This window comes from Chrysemys picta, chromosome 2, assembly GCF_011386835.1.
Source record: "Chrysemys picta bellii isolate R12L10 chromosome 2, ASM1138683v2, whole genome shotgun sequence".
NCBI classification, from domain to species: Eukaryota; Metazoa; Chordata; order Testudines; family Emydidae; genus Chrysemys; species Chrysemys picta.
Window position 1 is genome coordinate 129,932,667 of NC_088792.1, and position 8,477 is coordinate 129,941,143.

At 41.1% G+C, this 8,477-nt stretch overlaps 1 long non-coding RNA gene across 1 annotated transcript; it reads right to left on the reverse strand.

Annotated features, from left to right (window-relative positions):
- Positions 1-498: 498 nt before the first annotated feature.
- On the reverse strand, positions 499-8,238 carry LOC122174651 (uncharacterized). Its single transcript, XR_006176745.2, has 2 exons — positions 7,464-8,238; positions 499-907 (listed from the first exon to the last, which is right to left on the reverse strand). It is a non-coding gene; the product is annotated as an uncharacterized LOC122174651 (long non-coding RNA).
- Positions 8,239-8,477: the final 239 nt, after the last annotated feature.

Sequence of the window (8,477 nt, forward strand, 5' to 3'; positions counted from 1 at the left end):
ATTATTTCAGAAGGGCGAGATCATGCCTTGAAGCACAGCACTGCATAAAGAGCTGCACAAAGTTGTGCTGCACCAGGAAGAACTCAGGGAAGAAATTATGACCAACCTTCTGTCTGTGTAGTAGCCTGTCTGCCTTAGTACTACTAGTCTCAGCAGAAAGGCTTTGGAAGGACAGAAAACCGGAACTTCTATAATTTAGAAATCTTTAAAAATTGTCTACAATTTCTGTGCATCGTATTGTCATGATTTTATGGTCCGATATCTTGTCATCTATCAGGTAGAGAAACAAGCCCTGTCTCCCATCGAAATGTTGGATTCCAAACATTCTGGTGATATAAAGCTCTCATTCCCACACCTGATGGTCCATGTGCAAATAAGAGCACAAAGTATTTAAAGTGCTATTCACTAGTCTGTAGTGCAAAGACAGAAGATCCTAAGGAAAAAGTCTAGTGTGGGCACAACCAGTTTATATTACGAGGAAAACTGTTTGCAACAACATGCTTAAATATATTTTATTTTTCATCACAGTGTGCACAGGGTCTGAAACTACCTTTTACATTCATTTCCTATCTTTCCTATCTTTCTTCTCTCTGATGCAGAGAATGTACACATTTTTATATGTTTCTTCCTCCATAAACTAGATTGGACATAAAATTGAAATTTATCAGAAATGTAGTTGAGTTTTTTCTCTGTCCTTAACAGCTGGTTTTTCTGTTCCATTTCAGATGAGGAAGGGAGACAGAGCAGTTTGTTTTAGCAATTGAAGTCCTGGCACTGGTAACCAGCACCATGCAGTATATTCCTGTTGTTTATGATGTTTGTCTAGCACTCTGGAAGAAGCAGAAATAACCGCAGCGGCAACAGTCACTTGTTTTCTTAATTCACCAGGAACAGCTGATGACATGCACTGTGGAAGAACAGATAAAACATGAGCAATTGGGTCCATTATGAATGATGCAAGCTTAGGTTTTTTCATCCCCATTTGATTGAAACTAAGAGTTTCTGTGAGAACCAGCGGACTAATGGGCGAAGCTGATAAAATTTTCAAATTAAGTTCACACACATGCACACATTGCATCAAATTCATCTGGCCCATTCTTTTATGTTTAGGCTTGCTGTGACATTTCATCTGGTTGTGAATAAAGTGAGGAATTAATAAATGGTCTGAAATGGACTAAGATCTCCTCCCACTGCAAAGAGCAATCAAACAAACAAACAAAAATCCCAACAAACCTTTACCCAGAATTCAGACTGAATACAGGAACATCTTTTTATGATTCAAAATATATCAGTTTTCTTTTTCATTTTTATGCATTTCTGTGTTGTAGGTGGGACTGTAAGGAGAAGCACTGAAATACCAAATCTAAAACTCTTCTTTCTGTAATTCAGGCCCAGCTAAACTCAGTTTTGCAGACCATAGAGGTATGAATAATTCCAATAAGCTTTTAAGCACTTGATCCAAATCCTACTGATGTCAACAGAAGGCCTTCCATTGATTTAAGCAGGCTTTGGATTAGACATCAGATAAGAATCCAGATCTTTGGGTGTTTATTCATGGGAAACTTTTGAACCTGTAGAGGTTCCCCATCACTGTGCAATACTGTTTTTAGCTAATGGGGCTCTTCTGAGCACCAGAAAAGTTCTATAGAAATGAGAGCAAGAGAGCGAGAGAGAGACAGAGATGGGCGGGGGTGGAGGGGAGGAGCATTTCACCCAGAAACTTTCTCTTCCTTAAATTTTAGATACTTTTAAAAACTAATATGATTCTTTCTTTTCAATCTTATTTCTTTCTCTAAAGGGCCTCTTTCACTAAAATCCAGCAAGCACAATATCTGCCCACAAGATACAGGAAGCACAAACTAATACTGTATACCTGTTGCCGGCACAGAGGACCCAAGGGGGCAACAGTGGGGTTCGTTGCCCGGTGTGCTTCGCGCCAATGAACACACGAGGGTGGAGAAGGAGACAAAGTTTATTCAAGAGCTCTGAATAGGCACTAGGAGACCAGCATGTCTCAAATCAAGCGCACCAACATAAGCAGTTTTTCTCTTTTTATACTTTACTTCCCCCCGCTTTCTTCCCTACCCCCCCTTCCTCCCTTTCCCCCTCCTTCCTCCTACAGCAGTTACATTTAAGCAGTTAAGTCATCTTGGCGGCTATAAGTCTAGCTCGTTAGTAACTCTTCTTTGAACCGTTATCTTGTCCTTTTCCCTTTGATCTGTTATCTTGCCTTTCAGCCAGAAGCATGCAGGCCTTATTACTATTGCTTCCCAGCTGCTGGCCTGTGAGGTTAGTAAAGTTTAACATGCAGGGGCCTTGGTTCACTTTGGCCTAGTGCGGGAGGGCTTCATTGACTCTCGTGGTCTTCCAACCCCCGAGTTACCTAGGGTGATGCCTACTGACACCAACATACCCATCATGATTACATATAGACATCACTTCAAATTAATCATAAACCTTACTCTACGTAAATTATCTCTGTAACTTTTTACATAAATGTTAGAAGTGGGCAACACTTCCCTTGCTGATACTTCCTGAAGTTAACGAAACACAAAGAAGCAGGTTGGTTATAAAATTATTTACCTCCCAGGAGAGAAGAGTACCTAGATACTGGGGACAAGGAAAATATTCCCAAACAATTCGGTTCTATTGAAAGCTACTTCTTTTTGTACCAAAAGTAGTTTTAATTTTCAATCCACCCATTAAGTAGCTTAATTGCATAAATAATTGCTTTTCCCCCACTCTATTGTGATGTACCCAGTTTCCATTGATATGCACTTGAAACATTACATAGTAGATGGGAATCTTCTGCTTTGTGCTTTTATTAGTGTTCATTCTTGTGCCAAGTAAATCATTGTAGGATTTAATTGAAAGCTTTTAAATGGATATTGACAAGTGTCCAAAAATTTAAAAAAAGTTCTTTGCTTCAAAATTATGCTATATGTCACTATCTACCTATCCATCTGTTTATTGAGGTGGTCAGTAGTGACACCATAATTAAAGGTGTGTTGAGATTTCCACTTCAAAAAAGATTAAAATCCCTCTGTTTTATATTTTATCGACAGAATTTAAGCTCCAAATTTGGCACAATAATTCTTCAGTTTAAAACTGATTTTTCCATTTGTTAATTAAAATATTTATGAACATTTGCAAAAGAAACATTTAATGTCTCCCCTTTTGAAGTTTTGCCCTCTTTTCCTTTTCTGGGGTACCCCTGCCTAAATAATCACAGGCCTCACAAACTCCAAGCTTCACACACAGAGATACTCCCATTCTTCTTATAACATTTTGGATACAGGCCACTTTTGAAATCATAAGATTAAACATTTCCCTTATTTGACATAACTGATCTGATCCGACTACGTCAAGAGTAGCCAATGAAACCATTAAGTTCTTTCAGTTATTTTGGTTTATTTCCTGGTGCTGACACTCTGAATCATTAATGCCACTCCCCTTGGAGACCAAAATGGAGCCAGCTAGGATGATAGGAACAGTGGGGTTTGAGGAGGCAGCTTGGGGAAATGAGACTACTGTGTGGTGATGGTTTTTGTGGGTGACCATGTCTTTGCAGATGGCTAGAGGGAGTCCAGTGTTTCTGTGCTGAGGTATCAGGGCCAGATTTTAAAAGGTTTTGAGGCACCTAATTATGCAAATAGGTGGCTAGTGTGAGTTACAGAAGTGCCTAAGCAGGGTAAGCACTTAATTCACATTGCAAGTTAATTGGAATTAGGCATGTAAATACCTTTGTAAATCTGCCCATAAGTGCTTGAAGGACTCTTCCTCCACACTGCTGCTTCAATTGCCTGACACACCACGTCAGCAGGGCCATGGGGAACCCTTCAGTTATCAAGGCCTTGGCACAGAGCCACCCCAGTGTTGCCACCTCAGCTCCTGGGCACAGCAGGCAACAGTTTCATGGAGACCTGAGAGAGTTATTGGAACATCAAGGGCTTCCCATATTGCCATTGCCTAGCATGTCAGGGAACTGAGGTTGAAGAAACAGAGGACCCCTTCAAGTGCCAATGCCTCAGGAAAGACAATTGGTGGCCTCTGCCCACATCCAATTCCCCACCACAGGTCACTGCCCTACATGTATTGCTACCCTCCCCAACAACACCACCACATTGCAATTCACTCCCAGCCTCCAACTCACCCCTGTTAACTTCTCCTTTGTTCTCCCAAGACAACAAGTGGCAGACCCACTGGGGGCTGGGGTGGTGGTGGAGGTGCGACCATGGGCTCGAGCTGGAAAGATTAGCAATGAGAGTAGTGGAGCAGAGAGGAGCATTACTCTGACAAACCATGGGCAAATAGTCAGAATGCAGCTCTTTTCTACTCTGCATTTCCTTATCCTGGTGTCCTTAGAGAAAGCCCCATTTCTAACCCATTGCCCCACCCACACAACCCCACTGTACCCCAAAGTCCCTTCACATATCCCCACTACAATACTGCTCACCACAAATTATCTCATGCCCTCCACACAGTCCTGCTGCCCCAGAGTTAACCACAGCTTCCCCCCACATATTGGCTCTTTGCTCCTAACCTCACACTATCTTTTCCCTCCACATCTTCCCATGGCCGTACACCACAGTATTTAAAAGCTATAGGTGATGAGGGAATAATAGGGAGTGGGGAACAGGGAAGTGGGTAGAAAGGTGGTTGAAGAGTAGGGCTAGGGGGAAAGGTGATGGGATCATAACTGTGTAGGGCATGAGGGCAATTCACAGCAAGCACTGGAGACCAAGGCTAGGTCTACACTACCCACCTGAATCGGCGGGTAGAAATCGATCTCTCGGGGATCGAATTATCGCGTCTCGTCGGGACGCGACAATCGATCCCCGAATCGACGCTCTTACTCCACCAGCGGAGGTGGGAGTAAGCGCCGTCGACGGGGAGCCGCGGAGGTCGATTTTGCTGCCATCCTTACAGCGGGGTAAGTCGGCTCCGATAGGTCGAATTCAGCTATGCTATTTGCGTAGCTGAATTTGCGTATCTTAAATCGACCCCGCCCCCACATAGTGAAGACCTGCCCCAACATCAGAGAACAGGGAATTAGGTTCCTAAATGCCTTTGAGGACCTGGGCCATAGTCCCTGAGATAATGTGGTTTCCTCCACAGACTATCAGAGGTCTTCACTAATCCTATCCCTCTGCCTCCCATTTCCAGCTTGGCAACCAGTCCTTCTCTTTTCAGAGTAGCAGCCGTGTTAGTCTGTATACGCAGAAAGAACAGGAGTACTTGTGGCACCTTTGTTAGTCTCTAAGGTGCCACAAGTACTCCAGTCCTTCTCTTGAGTCTCTTTTAACCCTACAGGGTTGGACTCAGGAATATTCTGCCTCTGTGATTTGCCCCAAACTTGGCATCTCATTCTGGATGTCTTCCCATCCTTCCTTACTATGTCTTTTGGCTGGTAGATGCCTGCAGCTTCATCTTAGCACTTGTCTAGCATTTCTGAGCCCCCGGTGAAACATCAAACTTGTTTCCATCCGAAACCTGACCCTCTTTCTTCAGTTCCACTCCATTCCATCATACTACAGAGGGGAGATACCAAATGTGATGGAGAAAGTATGTGTGTTGTACATAACAGAGGAGATCATGTGGAATGAGGTGGAGAAACTTAACTTGTGATTTAGAGATTATATTGTTGGGATTTGACTTTGGGCAACTTTAACTATAAATTAACAAATATTTTTGCTTTTGGAAATACATTCTTATGGGTTGTGTTAAACCTCATTGAAACTGATGGGTATAAGAGCCCCCCTTCATTCAGGATACATTTAAGAAACAGTTAAACTCCTTTATGGAACCAGATAGCTGAAACAATAGCAGCCTCCATCCTAAACATAAGCAGATGTCACTGCCTGAAACAAAGGCATTTGTGGGTAGAAGGGTTTTTCAGGTTATTGTTTTGTGTCTGAAAAAGATGCAGAAAAACCAGAGAATGAAAGCAGCAAGGAAGCATTAGACACAGAAGTACTGGTAGTGTGGGCCTGAGGAAAAAAAATTAGAAAGACAGAGCTTTTGGACCAAGTTCTGGCCAGAAAGGGGCTTTCAACTGTGAGCAAAGAAACTGTCACTTGTTGCCTGATTGCTGCTATGTACATTCATTGTAAATCAAAAGAATTGCATCAAAAATACCTGGCTCCATCAACTATTTCTCCTCCGAACCAAAGCAACCTGCTGGACACCAAATTTTAGCTAACCACATGGATCAAAAAGGTGTAGTAATCAATACAAAATGATTTTAGTTAACAAAGTTAAAGTCTATGATGACAAGAGACAGTTCAGCTTATGGCTCAACAAAACCTTTATTGGTTTCCCTAGCTGCAAGCAAAAAGTTCTAGAATAAATATTTTACTCAGGAAATAATAAGCTGAGATTCTTTATCACTCTGCATGTAGGGAATGAAAATTAAGAAGTGGAGTTGACCTCCTTCACAGGGATGAGTGTTTCTGTTTACAGTTTAATTTGCAATACTATGAACATTGTCTGCCACCAAAGGACAAATTTGCATACAATTGCAAAATATATGAATATTGTAAAACAAGTTTAAAATGTGCTTTCTTTCTTACAACCCAGAAATCATCTATCTTATTTACAAGTTTGCAGATGAAAATAAAACAAAAGTGAATGAGCCTGCTTTTATATTCTCCCTCTTATGCGTTAATTTTCATGCAAATGTAATGTATCCCTCCTCCAAAGACCCAGCTGCTATATACAAAGAGTTAGAAACGCTTCCAAAGCCCATTGAAGTCATTGAAAGACTCCCACTGACTTCAAAGGGTTTTGGATCATGTCAGAAATTTCCTTCTTGAAGTTTTAAAGACTGAAATCAACATAAAAACATATTAAGTACAGTAGTTAAGCAGAGCTGATAAAAACAATTTACAAAAGTATATGGTCTTATGACCAACTATTTAGAGAAAAATGGGTTATTAAAATTGACATTTCCAAACTGGACCCTCAGAGTGGTGTTAAACATGGTGACTGTCACTTCTCAGACCAGTAGCTCATTTATTCTATTAGAATAAGATATGAAACATCCTCCATTTCTATCAGGCTACTTCCCTCAGGCCTTCTGAAAATTAACTTGTGTAGTTGAAGGAATCCATTAATGAAAAACTTCTGTGGCATTCTCAAAGTGAAAGTAATTGCTCGTTATTTACACATGTAATGAATATTTATGCAAATCAGCTCTAAATTTATCATTTCAACTTGCCATATCTATTTTATGAAGACTATTGTGAAAGTGAGCACTGCAGTGCCAATGCCCCTGCCAGCACCTCCCAGAAGCAGCCTGTTTGCCTCCAAGGACCTCAATTATTAAGATCACAGAAACACTTCAGAATGTTTTCTCAAAGCTAAGGAGACTTCATCTTTTAAAGTTCTATAATCATCAGAATAACCTAGGAAGATACAAATCTCCCAAAACAAAATTGGATCCAGTTTATTGCTTACCTTACCTTAGCATTTATATAGCAAAACAAATATTCAAAGTGCTTCACAGCAGTAACTCCAATCATCAGAATCAACCTTGTAAGGGAAACAGGTAGGTATTATTCTCTGTTTTACAGATATAGAAACCAAGAGAAGGAGATAAAGTGACTTGTCTAAAATCACACACTGTAGTTTGGCTTAGAACTAGTTCTTATCTTGCATGCTGGGACTCTCTCCTCTACACCACACTGTCACATCTTGTTTATCAGCTTCCTACCCACAAAGCTGACATTTAAAAATGTTTATAGCCTTTTTCCATAGAAATGCTGAATCATGAATTTAATGCTATAGAAAACTTTATAGAAATTAACCTCATATGATTTCAAGCGTTCTCCTTTGTTCTGCTTTTGTTGCTGTAGCTCTCCTTTTAGATTTTTTATCTTATATTTGGACCTTGACAGATGCATTCTTCACTTTTCCTTTTGCCTGTAGCCTCCTTCAGCTTTTACACAAGTTGATGTTGGAAAGGCAGTTTCTCTCTCTTTATGTACCACCTGCCCTTAGTATGAGGAAGCCTTGTCTACCATGTGTCAGCTCCCTGACTCCACCAGCCACAGGCAACACAAGCACTCCTCTCTTAGCCTACAGAGGATCTGCTGTCTCTCTGCAGATTAGCAATTGGCATGCTCTAGCCCCTGAGCTCTATGAGCATCCCCCTGGAGTGTCCAGCCCAGGTCCACTGGACACTTAGAATTCTCAGAGTCACTGCTTCCAAAGGAACAGTATCCCACCCCCACAGCTTACAAGTTACACCTTAGATCCCAGCTGTGCTTAACAAATAGCACTTAGATATGTTTATAGAGTAAACAAGCAAAAGTTTAATTAACAAAGAGTACAGAGGCAAATATCGCTTAAATCAGCTTCTGTACCTGATGACTGGAGGATAGTTAATGTAACACAGATTTTTTTAAAAAGGGTCCCAAAGGATATCCTGGCAATTACAAGCCACTAAGTCCAACTTCAGTACCTGGCAAATTGGT